Source organism: Spea bombifrons, chromosome 4 (genome assembly GCF_027358695.1).
Source record: "Spea bombifrons isolate aSpeBom1 chromosome 4, aSpeBom1.2.pri, whole genome shotgun sequence".
Classification (NCBI taxonomy): Eukaryota; Metazoa; Chordata; class Amphibia; order Anura; family Pelobatidae; genus Spea; species Spea bombifrons.
The window spans coordinates 29682277-29698105 of record NC_071090.1 but is presented as its reverse complement, the minus strand read 5'-3'; positions in this window follow the sequence as shown (position 1 = coordinate 29698105).

Below are 15829 nucleotides of genomic sequence, written 5' to 3'. Positions count from 1 at the left end.
TGCCTGCAGGTCCAGGGCCTACAGCTGTAGGCTTACTATACAGAGCCATAATGAAAAGCCTTCTCTGCATCTAATGATAGAAGAAAACATAGTCTACTCGACCTGTTTGTGAATTTGAGTGAGAGTAAAAAGGTATGAGAGAAAGTAGGAGAGTGTGAGCAAGAGTGAAAGAGCGTGAGCGAGCGATTGTGACAAAATATGAATGAGATTGTGTGAAATTATTACTAAATGCAGCCTTTTATATCTTTATCCATGTGCTTAGCAGTTTGCTGTCTGCTGGTCACTCCACAAGAACTGCAGCCAAGTCAGTGACACAGCAGAAATTACTGTCATCTCAAAGGGGTTGCATTATCAAAAAAGGGAAAGAAAAAAGTAACCAGGTTATACTAGTGGGGTAGGTTGTCAGGATACCACTAACAGTAACTTGGTTGAGGTTGACAACCTACCTACCCCTACCCTGATCTCAAGCCTGAAAAAAACAATGAGGGGCAGGGGATGGTCAGTCCTCAGCTCCAATTCAATGCTCCAGACTATCATATGTGAAAAGTCTTGGGGATATCATCTGCCATAAAAGTAAAAATAACCAGTGTGTACTCAATCCCTCCTCCCATTGACATCTCCCGACCTAACCATTAGGTTGCAGAAACAAACATTTATACTTGGAACATGTATTGAACAGTTATTAACAAATAACTTCAAGCAGCGCGTCTCTAAATATCCAAGTTAGGACAGAGTTCCTTCCACCCAAATTCTAACCCTATAGGGGTAAATAGTTATGCAATAAGTAAATATCATTGAAGTAGGGCATAGTACCAAATGCCACTTAACAATGTTCATTATTAAGAAAAGTCCAGCTGTTCTTTTGCACTTTCAGATTGTTTAATATATGATGTGGAGTATGCGTCCTGGCAGCTGTATGCATGAACACATTATTTCCTGCAGAGAAGCAACTTACAACTGATATTGCTATTTGTATGCTATCCGTATGAAACCTTAATATATTTCACAGGTCACATCTATTGAGGTACTTAGTATTCCTTTCAATACCTCCAGTCTCCCATTTACAATTCAGTTACCATAGCAATGCAGTTGAGATCTCAGAGGTGCTAATGGCTTATAACAGTTGGGAAAAAAGCAAAAGAAACTAAAGGTTTTTATCTGTGACCCTGGACTAATTCTGCAAAATGCCTCACATCCTATAATGCATGCAGTACATATACTTTGGCACTGGGGGGCAGCACATCTCTTCTTAGCAAATGCAATAAAGGGTTGGGTCACAAAAGAAAATGACTGCGTGTGCAGAAGTGTGTATTGAGCATGCATGTAAATTGCGAGCTGTGATTAATTCTTACATAACAATACCACTGCTTTGCCGTATACTGACATCTTGTATTACTGGAGAATCAGAAGTTCTAAAATATGTTCAGTGATGCAACATTGCCATGTGAACAAATATGAGTCATGATCCACCAATTTGCTGCAAGTGTGTTTTATGTCAGCTTTCAGAGTCCCACAATAATAAAAATCATAGGGCGTAGAAACTATTGACTAGGTAGAAAATAGTAAGAGGAGGATAGGGCCTTGGAATGTGCATAGGACACGTATTAGCAAAGACAAAGTAAACCTCTTGTAAATTAAGATTATATGGGTGTCTATGCAGAAATGTACAGTATATGATTCATTTAACAGCGTTGATGTTGAGAACCTGACTTACCTGTACACCCACTGCTTGAAGATATGTTCGAATATAAGCCCTGCAAGAGTTGTTTCGCGTGCATGGCACATGTGCACCTAGAAGAAACTCTTGAAGGGGCAGCTTCACGCTAATTGATACATTTGCTTTTGAAGGTGGACTTACACTATTTGATAAACTGTTTAAGCAACAATTTGCTTAGTTCCTGGGCTGTGTCTTGTCCAACTAGTAACCCTGGACTTAGAGTCTCTTTTTTGACCCTGGCCTGTCTTTGACCTCATCGTTTGGATGCCGTCTGTGCCACGACTCCTGTCGTTTGTGCCACAACTACTGCCATCTTTCTGTGCCATGACTCATGACATCTGCCAGTATCCAGACTCCTGCAATCTGCCAGTACACCATCTTCTGAGAGGTCCACTTGAGACATTAGATCACCATCTCCTGCCCTGTCCACTATGAGTCGTATTCCCAGCCTTGTGGTTGGTGGGTACTGCAAGGTATGGACTACTTGCATAAGAATAAAAAGTTCCTAGAACTTAAGGACCAGGTAGGTCCTAACAATTGATATATGTATCTATTCAAAGAGTCAATCTAATAAAAATCTAACTATTTGGGCTCCATCAGTGGAAAAATGTGTAGCCTAAGTCTAAGGTACTCAAAGTTTATCACTATCACTATATAAGAAATAAATAGTTATGCATTTGCTACTATTTCTCGTTATTTTGGCCTCATGTTTTACTATATTGAAGATCCTCACAAGTTTTGGACACATCTCTGCTGATTTTTTTTAAGATATTGTGGTTTTGTGCATTTTGCTTAGTGTTCCACATTCCTGTGTGCCTCAACATATGAAAATAATTATTTTTCTTTATGCTCTTACATGATACAGTATGAAATCATATTCAGCTGAATGTCTACATAAAGAATCTTTAGTGGTCTTCTATGTCTCCTAGAATAGAATGGACCGATTTACATTCACTAAAAGCCAGTGGAGGGCATTGTGTTGTTGCAATAATTATCTAATATGCAGAAATATATAAAACATTTCAAAAACAACAAAAGGAAATGTTTTTTTTTGGAAATTAAATTACAGATGAACCAGATAATTAGATGGCATTTATCATAATTTCCTTGTTCACATTATAATTAGTTTAATAGAAAAACATAATTATTAAAAAATGCAGGCACAATAAATCTTTTTGCTCTGAGAATTACAACCACATTATTATGATATAACTTGAGGCACAGAAAGAAAATAAGTCTATAATCTGATTGCATGAGGTATTCCCAGGTCATGGTCATACAATAAATACATAAATAAATAAAGACTTTACTGAGTTCAGCTTTCCACTGTACTCAATAAGTCCCAAATAAAAAAAAGTATGGAAACAATCCTGAAAGGGAATTGTATGTATGTGGTCCAGTGGAAGAAAGCCAAGAGCATATTTTGGAGACAATTCGTAAGATAAAGATAAACGTGATCGGTCCTGTCTCAGAGACCACTGGGCTGATGGCGAGGGACATCCTATTTCGGACAGAGGTGAGGTTCAGCGTGAGGATCACGTAACTTTGCCTCATGTGACCCTATAGAAGTAGTGGCAGCTCATTCTATGTGCTAGTTGCATTTAAGGTAGACTAAGGCTTCATGGAGGGTAAGCGAGTTCCATGAAGGTATAAGTGCCTAAGTGTGTGTATGTGTTAGGATGCATTTATGTGTCTAGGTGTGTTCATGTGTGCGTTTTTTGGTGTGTTAGTGTGTACGTGTGTTAGTGTAAGTGTCTTGGTTATGTTTATGTGTCAGGACATGTTAGTGTGTGTGTGGGTGTTAGGGTGTGTTGTATCTGTTAGTATGAGTGTCGGGTGTGCTTATGTTCTGGATATGTTATTATGTGGGTGTCCAGGTATGTTAGTGTGTATGTCTGGGTGTGTTTGTGTGTCTTCCTGATTGCACCATCAGCATCTCCATTAACACTTTCTCTCCCCTCTCCTTATTGGTGTACCCCAAGGGTCAATTCCCCAAGGCTTTATATATAATCCTGCACTTAAAAATTATTATAGTCGACTAATTTTTTATGATGCCACTTATACTTTATGATGGTGCAAATGTGAAAATACAATGGAGGAATATTATTTTTTTAATAATGAAAATACCATACTAGGTGCCAGGTTATGAATTACCTTCCCTTGTTTAGGTTACAACAAATGTTGTAAACACCTAACACTGTAAACAGATTTTAGGTGGCATGAGAACTAGAGCGGTATTAATTGAAATGACCTTCATAGAAATAAAACCATTAATTCTCTACTAAGGCAAACATGTTGATATGCAAAATCAATTTATAGATAGAGATAAAAAGAGTTCATTTCAGGATAGGGCTACTTTAAGGGGATTCTTCCCAAACTGTCAATTAAAAGGATACTAAAGATACATTACATTAAAAGGAACGATCTAAGCGCATCCACAAAAGAGAATACATAAAAATAAAGAAGGAAAAGCCAAATGGCAAATAAAGAACTATAATGTTCAAAAATCAAGATAAAATCTACCTATTGTATACAATTTGCAGTTCAATTTCTCACAGCTAAAACTAAAAAAAAAAGTATATACTCCAGAATAAACACTACTGATGATGCAACCCAAGAGTCAAGACGCAAGAAAACTCAGTAGGATCTGGGAGAGCTTGGTAGCTATTGGTGGTTGCGGTCATTGATGGCCCGTTTGACTAAAGGCTCTAAAATGGATACTTCACAATCAGACTTGGGAAATGCAAGCCCACATAATCAGCCAATCTGCTGTTCCTCACTCCTAACCAGTCTCTCCCCTGATCCAATGATCTCTGTCTGTCCTCTACTCTGGTTTCTCGTACACATGCATGCTTACAAGACTTCTCAAGGGTTTCCCCCATCCCCCCAGCCTATCCATCTTTCCCCTTGCCTTTGGCCCTTTAAAAAATCCCTTAAGACCCACTTTTTAAGGACACCTACAAGCTTACGCCTCAGCACCCTTTCTCCCACATTCCTCTAGCTCACCTTTCCTAGTCCCTTTCCTGCATTACTTATAGTAGTGTTGCTGGTCCATCCCTATCAACGACACGCTCTTGTATAATACACCCTAACCCCCTTCTAGATAGTAAGTTTAATTGAGCAGGGACCTCCTCACCTGTTGATTCTGTATGTCATCTTGTTTTTTTTATATACTAATTGATATGGTGGCGCTTTATGAAACTAGCAATAATAATAATAATAGAAACAAGAAACATTTTGGAGGCTGTCATTGCTGCTAAAGGTCGTGCAATCAAATATTAAGGAAGGCTGCTATTAATTAATTAATTAATTCCATTACAAAATCAGGGTAAAACTGTCAGTCTCCAAGCAGATAAATGAACAAAGTCAAATAACCAAAACTTAATAACAATTTGGTTCATTCAGGAGAGGACTGCATGACCTAATTCCTACAAAGCATGTCTGCTTTAAATGTATTTAATGCATTCAATCAGTGGAAAATGGTGGTTGTTTCCACTATCTTTCAGGATATGAAACACAGACTAACGTAATGAGATTAAAGAGGGGAAATACATCAAAATGAAACAGTATAATCAGATGTAGTTTACCAAAGACAAAAGCACATGAATATGTCCTCTAATACATTATCGAGCATAGAGAGCATATGCAGTGCATAAAGTCATTATAAACAGTGCACCCTATCAGCAAATAAATGCCAGCAAAACACTTCAACACAATGGAACTACCTATTTTTGTACATATGTGTATCTCTTTAAGAAAACAATATTGCTTAAATAATATTTTTAATCTTTATAAATAATAATATTTATAATCTTATTAAACATTACAAATAAACAACAGTAAATAAATAGAAATATTTACCTACTAAATGGTATGAACGAGTTTCTAACGCAGGATATGGACATGTGGTAAAAAAATGTAGGTTCCCATTGTTTATCAACATAAATATTCAAAATATTCATCATGTATTATTTCATGCTCTTACATAGTGCCCCAAGTCATTTACCCCCCCTTAGCAAACATCCATACTGAAATTGACTTCAGAGTAGATTTGCACTTTTTTTTTTTTTTTTTTGGACAAATGCATTTTCGTGCCAAATGTTGCTGTTTCGTCCATTCGTCTGAATAACCAATGAACAAATGCAACATTGAACAAAGGAAATGAAAAACAAACGTGCGCAATACTAAAATCTTTGTTCATTTGTTCCGTCGAAGCGTCCTCCATTTTAACTAAGAGGAGAAGACTGCCATTTTGCCTGCATTAAGATGATGGACATTATTGAATGAGCTGATCTTCATTTGTCCAATTAGCTCACTCCTGTCACATCATGCTAAGGGTTTGTCCAATGGCTTTGCTGCATCTTTCAAAGAAACAAAAGCAGACAAGTAATGAATAGAGCCTATATAAGAGCAGAGCAGACAGGGGGTCCGTTCATTTCACTGTGACTGCGTTATATAACACTGCTGTGCTGCATCTGAGCATTTCACAGAGTGAGATTCTTCTGTGTGAGACTTGGTGACCCTCAGTCTGCAATTCTCAGTGTCTGAAACTCTCTAAAGTTTTGATTTAATTAAGATCATTAATTAATTTAATGAAGATAATTTAACAATTTCATTATTATGCTTGACCTTATAACTCTAAGCTAATGTTGACCCTCTTTCTTCCATCCATTGGTCTAAAATTCCCAATTCAGCTTCTTCTATGAGTTAATTTCAATGGCAACTGGACAAACAAATGGGATTTCCGAAAATGAACATATTGGACGAGTTTCGTTGAATACAAAGACAGAGATGGACGGATTTCGTCGAATATGAAGACCCCCCCCCCCGAAAACAAACACAACAATGCCAGCACGCACGTCTACTTCAGAGACATTAGGAAATATTGTAACACTGGTACAGGGTCATGTGAAGACACAATAAGCAGAGGATTCCATTTTGAATAAAAAAGACAACAAAGCAATTTATTCACAAATGATCAAATTCCAACCAAAAAGAACACATTTTTATAATAGGTGGTCCATCCCAGACCCTACTGACCCTACTTAAAAAAAGTGAATTAGGGGTATATTGGGAGTATGAATATCCTTCAGTGAATGTACCCCACCCCCATTACAATAGATGGTTTCCTATTAACAATATTGAGGATGAAATGTAGATGAAGCATTTAAAAATGTAGGCATGAATCCTTACAGCACTCAGCAACCTACTTATGTTCCCATATTACTTGAATACATTGAGTAGACAGCATTGCTTAGCTTATCAAAATGCGATTCCAGAATTTGCAGTGTTGGCTTCTCAGGACAGATTATATGGTAAGATTGCATCCAGCAATAGCATATCCTTACAAAAACTAACATTCACTTAATGAAATGATTACTTGGCCCAACTAAAACAGTGCAACGGTCATGTTTTGGATTCCTTTTTATATTAGAGGTAAAGGTTTGAGGTTACATTAAACTACATAATGCTTTGTGTTGCATGGAAAATGTCGAAACTCTTTGTTCCAATAATTCTTCCCCGAGACTCACCTTTACCCCCTCTGGCTGCCAGACATTCCTGAGAAAAAGGCAGACAGATGTGAGTGCCAGTAATGCCATCACACGGAGTCATGCTTATTACAAACAGCTATATCTTAACCTGGATGAGAGACTCTATATTTTGCGGTCAGATAAAGTAATATACCATGGCCAGGAGAACACTTTATGGAGAGTAACATGCTGCATGTCTGACAGGTATGTGAAAAATGTGTATGAAGGAGTAGCTTTAACTTGCAATGGATAGTTTAAATGAAATTCAATGTTAATCACGAAGAAACATTTCTAATTTAAAAATAGCCTTACAGGGACTTTAACGTTTCTAGAAGGCTTTATTGGATTACAGATGATTTACTTAATACAATCTCTAATCCTGTCTGATAACAATGTTGCAGCTAATTAAGCATGAGCTGGTTTGGATGCTCTGAAATGGAATCCTTGCAAGTATCACTATTCCTAGGCGTTGAAAAGAATCCTCCGATCATTGCAACTAAATCCGAAAGCGAGGCAAAAAATGAGTGGAAATTAATTTACTTTAAAACACAATAACTGGGCATTATTATCATGGCAAATATACAGAAATTACAGGACAAGGTGCAAACTATGGAACCATCAACTCCAAAATATAGAGTCAAAGTGCAATTGATGAAGTCATAATGTTCACCTGTTTTGACTCAATAAATATGGTCTATAGTTTTAAAAATCTTATGTTATCAGATAACCACTTTTATTATAACTTTTATTTTTGCAGTTGACGCTAGTAGCTAGTGGAGATGTCTGTGCTGGCACCTCTACAGGCCTTGACTTTTATCATGCTGCACCCCACCATGGATGAAGAAGGTATGACTGGGCTGGGGAGGCCACTAGGGAAGGCATGTCCAGGGCAGGGATTTCCATGTCCAGATACTGTTGGTTGTTGAGGGAAGCCAAGGGGCACATTTTGTGGGTCCCTAAAGAAAGCCTGGGCCCAAAGAAGCTGTACATTTTACCTAGAGAATATCGTCATTGTTTTCACTCTGGTTATCTTAACCAGATATATATTGTACCATCATGTTTGAGACAATGGAGGATATGCATAAAAGTATAACATTTGTACTTCTGGTAAATTGTTGACGCTACGTAAATAAAAGATAATAATAATAATAATAATAATAATAAAAAGTTTGAAAAGTGGTCCTATAACGTAACTTATGTACATAACTGTTGGATATCTCATATGTTCCTTTACTCTCACCAACAGCGGCAAAGAAAGAGTTAAAATTAAAGTGGAAAAACAAGAACCAGTGGCATATAAACCCTCATGCCCTTGTTTTGGCCGGTTCTGCTGCTGATTTGTTCATTATCTACACTGCTTCAGGGATTTGTTTACAGGGTGAGCCCCTGTATTATTTGGATGGGGGACTCTTAGGGTGAGCCCCTGTTCTCTATATCTCCTATTCCTCTGCCCTCTATCATGTCTCAAGACAGCATCCCCAATCAGGATGCCTTTATGGCATGGTTAGAGTCCAAACAACTTTCTCAGTTGTTGGCTAAACTTTCTTTGCTTTTATGCCTCTTATCCTTTCACAGGGTGTCTGACATTAGGGCTTTTGATGCTCATGATATTTCTTTTATATCATGGTGAGTACCCCCCCCTTCCCTCCTGGAGCTGGGTCTTATAGGTCGTATGGTTAAGTATTATGTTTGCCTGTGTTTATTCTTTATGCATTCTGCATTATTGTTTATACTGGTGTTGTTGGTGTTTGTTGCCTCTGCGCTATCGTGGGGATACGGTCCTGTTATGTTGTCTCCTTATTTTCCAGCTGATCCACCGTTGGCAGGTTGATGGTTCCTCAGTTGGAGTGGTCCTTGGTCATCACTTCCTGTTGCTGTTATCATCTGGTTCGGGTTCCGGTTCAAGTTTGAGGGAGTTTATATGCCACTGGTTCTTGTTTTTCATTGGTTGTTACCACTTTAATGTTTGCTGCTGTTGGTGAGAGTAAAAAGGATGTGAGATATGCAAAATACTCCCCTCCTGTCTTTATTAAAATTACCAGGGATAGAATAATTTTGAATTGTCCATCCATTTGCTATAATCCATTTTCGGACTGTGCATCCTGCTGTACTCCAAAGCAGGAAGTTGTAACATGTTTTCTGTGCTCTTTGTTCATATATTTACAGACCTAACCTTTTTTTAGAGCCTTATGGTTCCTCTTTAAACATATTCTCATCATCAACTGAGGGTGAAGGAGCCATTTAAAACATGCAATGGAGCATCAATATTGCACAGCAGAAAATTAACATTAACAACTAAAAAAATAACAGCTAATCTTGAAGTGAAAACACAAAATATTGCTGTATATGCTATAGGTAAAATAATTAGTAAAATTAGATAATCTAAATGTTGAACCTCTGCCTGGATAAATGTATTGTTCCATCTTTCATCTGCTGCTCCACTATGCCATTGCCTTTACTGACTCCCTATATCCTCCAAAATTAAATTAACACCCTCATGACAAGGCCCGTACATGTATGGGCTCACAAAGCATTGTCCTTAATTGGTTAAGGGACAAACCGTTGCCAACAAACCTTTGATTTACTCCTCTCCTCAAACATTATCAACTAATCCCGCTCAATCTCTGTAATTCCCCACTGTCACGATTACAGGGGATTGAACCTAGGGAGAATTGGTACTCTTGTTGTCTGCTGTTTCCCTGTTATAACCAGTGTAGCCACCAGAAACCATGCATTTTAGATCGATGTTTCTATAATGCCATTCACCTGTCCTTTGATACCAATTAGTCACTAGAGGGCTTCCTATATAAAAGTGCTGCTCTATACCTCTTCTGCTGATATCTTGTTATTTATGTATTTGATTCCCGTACCGAAACTGACTATTGACCCTTGGACTCTGCTGACCTCCTGTACCCCTGATCTTGTTGACTAAACGGCTCTCCCTGATTCCTGTGTACCTTGGCTATTGACCCCAGACTCCGCTATCTTCTGGGTACTGGACCTTGGCTTCTAATTGATTCTTGATGGTTCCTGTGTTCTTTATTCTGGACTCCTCAGTACCTGCCCACCTCACCCCTGACACTAATGTGACGTCACCGGGAGCGCACACAACCGACCGCCTCCCGACAGCAGAGAAAAAGGGGTGGGGATGTAATGAAATAGAATGATATTTTGTTTCACTTTTAATTATTATTAATAGATGTTTAGTTTTTCAAATTGAAAAACAAACCATCTATTTTCATATCTATCCTTATCCCTAAACACCTAAACAAAGGCGTCTCTAGTGATTAGATGTACATTGGTTGCATAAGTAATTTTCCACTCTCATCTTTCTACGTGCTAAACATTTTAACAAAATGTGCATCTTTTCAAGAATATTTTTGGGAAACGCATATCATTGTTACATCTAGGAACTATAATCTATGTTTCGCTGTCAGACCTGAATTTGTACTCCACGCTCTGAACTCCTTTTTCCTATTTTGGCCCAAGAGACTTACAAATTCCAGCCAGCAGAATGGGTTCATATTCCGGCCAACAGTTTAAGGGATAAACCAAAAAAAAATAAACGCGCCTGCTATTTTGTGATAATGTAACAGAAACCTTAAGGGGAAATAACTGTGTCATTACCAGTCAGATTCTGGTGATCCTGCTAGGCCATTTTCAGCTTTTTTTTTTTTTTTTTTTTTTTTTACAACTTGTCCATTAAGTTATATATCAAAAATAAACATGGTTTATCTAAAGCTTATAATTTATTAAAAAAAAAGAATACATTTCGTTTGTATACCTGTTTTATTTCTGGACATTATTGTTATTCCTACTTCTACACAGATGTTTGGTGTTACCCAATTAGAATATACATTCCAACTAAGTAGGTATAGAACACTTTTTTCGTACGCTTTGTGAATGCTTTCTTTTAAAATTATGTCATCATGGGAGTTTTTTGGCCTATAGCCATATTCTATAAAACAATCTGGCTCCTAAAGGCCAATTGTCTGGTTTTGTTGACATACTCAGAATTTTCCATGGCAACAGCATGGAAGTGTTTCTAATAGATGTCTGAATCAACGGTTTTGCTTGTAACCAGTAAAGATTTAATGGTCATGCCACATCGCAAAGATTTCAAGGGAGAGGCCGAACTGCTGCTTCATCGACTCTTTTGATACCGCAGATTTCCATACACGATTGAATAATTCGACATGCTATTTTCAGTTTTCTTGGCCCAAAATCAAGATGGTGTTTCTCTAGCTTGTATATCTGTATATTCAAATCATGTGTCTCTTTATTTAAAACCAGATTTTACATAAATAGCTCAATATTAATAAATTAGGAATAAAGCACGTATGCAATAGTATGGAAGCATGTACACTAAAGTCTATTGACCTTGATACATATCACAATGTGATATATTTAATTTGGTATTTACAAATAATGAATGAAAATCCGTTTCGGTGCTAAAAATATGACCAAAAGACAGGTGACCACGATAGGAATTATAGACATCAGCAGCTGATATCAGAGAAATGATCTAAATATTATTTAGAATTGTCATCTAAAATATATCACTTCAAAAAAATATATAAATGATTCATATAAATCGTCAACTTACAGAACTTCTAACAAAGCCAGTAAAAGCTGAAAAGTATGTTCAAGAGCTAAAGAGAAATGCTTAACGTAAATATTTAAAAATATATAAAGCTCTAAAAGCGGATTCCCATTTTCTTAAAAACCCATTTCTTTACCATAAAAAATGACATAAGAATAAATAAAAGGAAAGAAAAAAATGAACATTGTTTACTACCTGTTACCATATTTATTTCCGCTGAAATTAGTTAGTACGTGGCTGGCGTCATGCCACGTTCTGTTAAAACTAAACTGTGGCCCCCGACATTGTAATGTTTTATCTAAGCATGTTGTATCTAGTTTGCCTTCTTTATGGTCAATGTAGCACATTTTAATCATTTTAAGTCATAACAGTGCTAATTCAGTTCAGAAGTCAAACTTGTACCTTCAATTGTATTCACGACAATCATCATAGAGAAAACTAAAGATTCATCAGAAGATTGGCACCCGCTCTGCTTATTTTTGTCTTGGTATTGATCATATTGTTGTCGTGGGCATATATATTGTGACAATTTTGTTTTTAATGTAAGATTTTGTCTGGCAGAGTCCACTGAACGCTTAACATGTTATTTTATTGCCTGTGCCAATGTTCATGTCAAAGACAAAACATTTCATTACAAGTAAAATGTACAGTATGTATTGTACATTTTTTTGTCTGTAAGAGCATACAAATTTAATTCAAATAGGGTATACATAATACATTGCATTATAAGGAGACGTTACCTGATACTGCACTAATTAAATAATTAACATGTTAACCCCTTAAGGACAATGGGTGGTCCCTAATCCCATTGAAAACAATGCATTTTGAGCCCGTACATGTACGGGCTTTGTCATTAAAGGGTTAAATAAGAGAGATTGAAGCTCACCCTAACAGGGACTGGTTTGATGTCCCCGTGCATTATTTATTGCATGGTTGAGTGGTTGAGTGCATGGTTCATTCCTAGATGCAGTTGAAATTGTGAATAAATCATATATTAGCTGTAAGCAAAGATCATTGTATTGATAGGCATATAAGTGATTGGCAGATTAATGTCTCATGTCTCATGGTCTAGGTGTAGGTTACACACCAGTTCTGTGAAAGCACATCAAAGTGCTGAAGGACACAAGGCATGTTCTTCATTTAAAAGAACTAGCCTCGTGTAAACAAGACCTTTGTGTGATGATAGGGCTTTCGAAAGCATATAATAATCTTATATGGATTCATCTCCATACATCCAACAACTAATATTTTTTTCTCTTAATTATATTAGACCACATGAACGCATTTAAGTGTAGGCAGGATTATACACAGAATGCCTTGTTGCCATAAATTGCTATGTTATGTCCCTGAATGTTGATTTGAATGTTGATTTGCTGTATGCATATGTAAAGCATATGTAATAAAGGATCTAATTATTATGTAACTGCATTGATACGCCAGACAGCCTAGTGGTTATATGTGAAACTGCATAAAAAAATCTTCTGGTCTTTTTATTATTCTCAGAACAGGGCAGTGATGGCGCATCCTGTGCAACCATAGATGACACAACTATAAAAATACTATGTCTAGCACGCAATGGCAGTGTGCCAAGAAACCAGTAACGCAAGGAGAAATTAAAGAACAGAGCAGCAAAGAGAAAGAACATCTGCATGAGCTCTAAGGAGCCAGCGATAAACAACTCCCATTACATACATTACAGGTTATTGATATAGATTGAATATTGGACAGAAACATAGGGCATATTGTATAATAAGCGATATGAACCATTTAAGCAGGTGTCTGAGAAGTGATAGTATGGCTTATATATTTAAAGCAATAGGGATGTCTTTTACATTATCATTTAGAGAAACCCTCATTTTTCAGCCTCCTTCTTGGTACTTGGTTTCATTTTGAACCCTGCCTTGAGGAAGGTAGGTAATACCTTGAGTAATGGTGTAACACTGGACAAGGTCTGTGGGCTCAGGCCAGTTTCTATTGTTACCAGTCTTGATGGAGTTCAAACTGGAGCCAAAGTGGAAGTAGAACTAGCTAAAAAAAAACTTCCTCTCCATCTGTCAATAGGCCTACCTAAAGCTCATATTCCACTGTTTCTTAAAAGTGGGAGTTGGATGATTAGGTGCAAGGAGGGCTTGGTTTTAGCTTCTGTCAACCTGAAAGGATCGTTCACTTTCTCAAAATCTCTGTTGAGCCCATTTTCCATATCAACAACAACTGCTATCTCTAATATACAATGGACCACTACCCAGTTCTACAAAACTAAGCATTTGTTATATGATCTGTTTTTCATCCATAATCTTCTTATCAGCCTCCTAATAACAGTTGTAATTATGATGTATTCATTTACAAAGCTTCATTATATCCCACATTATCATACAAAGGGTAAATAGGTGAGGAGGGTCCTGTTCAAACAAACTTATGAAGAGTCAGCCTTTGCAGTTCATAAAGTAAAGAAAATTGTCTGTAAAAAAGGCATTACCAACTGCAATCTGCTCGCTTCCTACCACTGCCAACATGACAACCATCACCAAACACCATACATGATGTAACTCAAAAGGTTTATCTAGTAAAGTGGGAGTTTTCCGGAGAGGTACGGGTTTAACTCAGCAACTTCATTGTGCATTATAATGTAACTAATATGAGAATGTTTGAAAAAGCATTTCTCTCTTTAAAAAAAATGCATTGGATCAGCACAGTTCACAATGTCCTTGTCAAACATGGAGATTCCATTCTAGTTTGGAGGACGCTCTACAGAGTAGCGAATGAACAAGGACACAGGGAATAGAGCAGGTCATTGTAGATTCATTTCAGTATCATCCAAGGGAAATAGAATGTATTACGATTGATACAAAAACCGTAAAAACAGAAAACATATCCCTGACCAGTAGCTGATGTAAGCTTTAAACAAATTGTTAAAAGTAAGGGAAGCCAAGAGTGAATAATGTTCCAGTGGCAATATGAATTCTAATTACAGAATCGTGCTGCCAAATGTGAGTGATTAACTAATGTGGTTATTTTAACCTTGTGGTTATATCCTCTTGCAAGCATCACATTAATAATCAAGCATATATTATATTATCGTATTCAAATGAATAGGTTTATATTGGAATATGCTCTTCACTATGTAATAATGTTAACCATATCCTATCATCATAATCACCAAGGCAACCGGTCATACAAATGCCTTTTTAGCGTGTGATTTACTTTTTAATTTTAAATATTTTTGGGGCTAATCAAGGATGTAGAATGCTTGGCGCCTATACAAACAAGCAGTTTATTTGCTCCTTCAAGCGAATGTCTAGTACCCATGGAGCCAACATGGCAGCTCCCTAATAGGTTGCAGAAAGGGGAAAAAACAACCATATATTAAAAAAAGATTTGATCTTAATTGATGTAAGAGGCTACAATGGAAAATATGCCTTTTCAACTGTTTTTAAGAGGCTTACTGAATTTAGCTTGATTTTAACTAAAACTCTAAATGTTCCGAGTTTGTAACAAGAGGCGAGTCCTAAAAAGGCATTTGAAAATGGATGATGGAGATATTTTGTATTTGAGTGAACTCTTAAATGAATATTAGTAAGAGTTATATTATAGTCCAGGGAGGGGAGGAGAAAAGATACTAGTTTCTTGTTTGAAAAGATTAACGTGTACCCTTAATTGGATCTTTCATTCATTTGATGGTTGCATCCTATGTTGATTAGTTGTTGAGTTGTTGGTAGGTTGTGAAAGTGTACATGTTTTTCTATGCACAGAACAGGAGGTGAACACCATAAATGAATCACTTTTCATCAATTTTCCTTAAGGCAGACCTCAAAATAATGAGCAGTCACAGATCTAAAGCAACACACTGCCGTGCAAAATCATTAAGTAAAAGGAAGCTGTTAAGTAGAGAATAGGGTGATGCATGCGATCTGGAAGCTTACGATCTACATTATTAGATGACACATAGACAAGCCATTTTAGGGTTTAGAAATAGGGGCA